Here is a 3,816-nt window from a genome sequence, read left to right as displayed (position 1 = left end):
ATGTAGAACGCGAAAACTAAATCTATAATGAAATAATCTCATTTTATAACGAAATTCGACTAAAATATATAAGCGGGAGGACACCTTAAGTCAGCGACGATTTAAGGGCCAACGTTGTGGAGCGACTTATCGAATCGCCGCAAATTCCATTACGTGATATTAACAAACAGACTGTAATGTTTATAACAATATGTTGGATAAATAGTTAAAAAAACAAGTTTAACATTTGTTGAAAAAAAAAATGGTTGGAAAGTTAAATCAACTCGATACGAGAGTGATTTTGTTATACAGATGTTGATCGTTATTCGCTGGTATACGTTCCCTGCTTCAACGCTCTGAATTTACCTTAAGGGGCAACTAACATGCTAGTGGCCTCGACAAGGGCAGGAAGCCAGCGGCTTGTTAAAGCCCCTCCCCCATTTTCCATGAGGACTTTTTCCATCTGGATTTTCAAATTCAGCAGCGTTTTGACATGTTACGGCTCTGGCGAGTAGGCAGTTCCATGGGTTTATAACCAAGTAGCTTGTAACGTACGGTTATGTTACGTTGTTGGGTAGATTAGATACATAGTATTTAGTGGGTTTTCATATTTATTTAGTAGTCTTGGATACATCAGTGTCGTAGACGTTGAGACGGAGCTTGGAGCAGAGCAGAGAGCTGAGCGTGGCCGGAGTCGCGGAGCTTTATGCGGGAGAGTGTAGCGAGTAATCCTTATACTCGCTCCATTATCTCATTATCATAATAGCATAACTAATTACAGAAGCTACAATCCTTTCCCCAATTACAGGTAATACTCTTCTCATCTTGTTGGAGGGAGCTGAGGTGTAATTACCATATAAGCAAGCGATTTGATGAATAGCGGACAGCACAATTTCCACAGTCAACAATGTAACACTTGGTGTGTACAGTTCTAATCGACCCAAGATGCTACAGCTTCGACACAGAGCAGACAGCAGACTACGACCGCATCGAGCCGCCACGCTCTCGCTCCCCGAGTTCAGACACTCAATTCCCAATTGAGCCGCCACGCTCTCCCACATAGAGCTCCACGACTCCGGCCTCACTCAGCTCTCTGCTCTGCTCCAGGCTTCGTCTCAACGTCTACGACACTGCTGTATCCAGGACTACTAAATAAATATGAAACTCACTAAACACTGTGTATCTAATCAACCCAACAACGTAACATAACCGTTTATTTAACGACTGTAAATTTATTAGTCTCCGTGGTGTAGTGGTAAGACACTCGCCTGGCGTTCCGCGAGCGCTATGTCATGGGTTCGTATCCTGGCCGGGGAGGATTTACTGGGCGCAATTCCTTAACTGTAGCCTCTGTTTAACGCAACAGTAAAATGTGTACTTGGATGAAAAAAAAAAACGATTCTTCGCGGCAGGGGATCGTATTCCAGGGACCTGCCCGAAACGCTACGCGTACTAGTGGCTGTACATGAATGTAACAACTCTTGTATATATCTCAAAAAAAAAAAAAAAAACAACAACAACAACGTAACATAATTGTACGTTACAAGATCGTGGCGGCTTGATTGAGGAATCGTGTCTAAACTTGATAGGGCTTGAGAGAGCATTGTCGCTCGATGCGGTCCTAGTAAAGTTAAGTAAAGTAAATTTTATTCAGGAACGTACATACATAGTTGATTTACAAACATAAGGTTGGATGTGCAGATAGAGCTAATACATACAATACCTAAAGCCACTAGTCTGCTGTCTGCTCTGAGTCGAAGCTGTAGCGTCTTGGGGTCGATTAGAACGGTACACGCCGAGAGCTACATTCTTGAGGTTGAAGAGGTGAAGTAAATCCAAAGCGTCTGTACTGGAGTTATCCAAATCACTGTGGAAATTGTGCTGTGGGTTATTCGATTGATTGATTAATGAAGATTAAGCCACCCAAAAGGTGGCACGGGAATGAATAGCCCGTAAGTGGTTGCCCTTTTGAGGCATTACCAGTATCATTAGCTGATACTGGAGATCTGTGGAGGTGCGACTGCACCCTGCATGACGGGAGATGTCTCCCGGTTGGCTATTCACTTTTTGCTTGCTTATATTCGGTGACTACACCTCAGCTTCCTCCAACCAGGATGGAGAGAATGTTACCTGTAAATAGGGATAGGATTATAGCCTGTGTAATTAATGCTAATTAGTTACGCCATTAAGCTAATGAGAGACTGTAGTGAGTATATTGTTTGTAGTCGCTATATACAAGGTGAAAAAGTATCTCCTGTCTTTATTCCAACAGTGTGACTTGTTGAGCTTGATATTGAGGAAATTCATCTTCATTATGAACCTTAATATGCTTTATATCATCATAAGTTAGGAAACACATTATATTCTCAAATATTTGTCATTAAAGCATATATTTTGGAAGCAGAGACGTGTGTTAACTATCTTAACACTTTCCTCCTCCCGGCAAACGAGAAAAAACTTAGTGCAAGCTAGGTGCTCTCCGCGTTTCGGGCGATCGAGCGGCAACACTGAAAAGTGTATACTCTTTTCACTGTTCTGACCTTAATTTTCAATGTACATATTTCATTTTTATACCAATGTGTTCGCAATAGAATGTTCTAGAAGAACATATATATAAAATGTCACCAAAGCATGAGTTAAACCACCACCAAATAAAGAACTACGTCGATCACTAGCCGTGAGCTCCAAACACAGACGAAATGTTTCTATTCTTTTCAGGGTTGTCAACTCCACACTTGTTCTACAGCGTTAAATTTGGTATCTCTGAGATCGCAATAAAATTCTCTACACGGACATATGCATATAAATGTAAAATCATGATCGCGGCCCACCCGCAAGAGTGTGGGAAGTGGGCGAAGTGTTACCCGTTACCGCACATCGGCGAAACCAGTATTGAAAAGTGAATATTCTTTTCACTGTCCTGACCTTAATTTTCTATGTACGTATTTCATTTTTATACCAATGTGTTCGGAATAGAATGTTCTAGAAGAACATATGTATAAAATGTCACACAAGAATGCGTTAGATCGGCACCAAATAAAGAAACTTCGTTGATTACACTTGTCGTGTCATCAATACAATAGTTTTACCCCGAAGATACAAGACAATTCCGTTCTCTTAAATAGGCTATGTGGCTATGAAAGAAAACGCAAATTTTATGGCAAACATCTTCATACTATCCCCAACTCGATCGGATAAGAATTGAATATTATAGAACTATTTGTTCATCAGACATAAAAATATGTCGCGCGCTCACATTCAAGAGAAAAATAGTTGTCCCATTTTTGTGTCCGCGTGGGAGGAAAGTGTTTTAATAGAATACGAATATCAAAGGCCACAGATTACAATAAAAATTTCCAAGGTGCTACACATAAAATCATATTTTAATCATTTCACTTCTAGTAATTCCATATATTACACTAGAAAATTATGCTTATCTCAATGTTATGTCAGTTTATTGTTCGTTATTGCTGCATATAGAACATAACCCAAGGAACTGCCTACCCGCCAAAGCTGTAATGCAAAAACTGCTGAACTTTTAAAATCCAGCTTGAAAAAGTCATCAGGATAAAAGGGCCTTTGATAGGCCGCCGGCTTCCTGTACTCGTCGAGGCCACTACAGTGTTAGTGAACCTCAGGTAAGTTTAGTTTAGTTCATTTATTATGCATTCCATACCCATCTTGTGGGCGGTAGTGGAAAGGGTAACCCGTCCTCGACTCAAGTCCATTACATCCAGCGGTCGACCACACAGACGCCTTCATAAATTTTTACATGCTGTTCATTCAAAACAGGAATTTTCTCAAATATAAATTAATATTATAGTATATTAGCATATT

The sequence above is a fragment of the Procambarus clarkii genome, chromosome 48 (assembly GCF_040958095.1).
Source record: "Procambarus clarkii isolate CNS0578487 chromosome 48, FALCON_Pclarkii_2.0, whole genome shotgun sequence".
Classification (NCBI taxonomy): Eukaryota; Metazoa; Arthropoda; class Malacostraca; order Decapoda; family Cambaridae; genus Procambarus; species Procambarus clarkii.
This window is presented reverse-complemented; position numbering follows the sequence as displayed.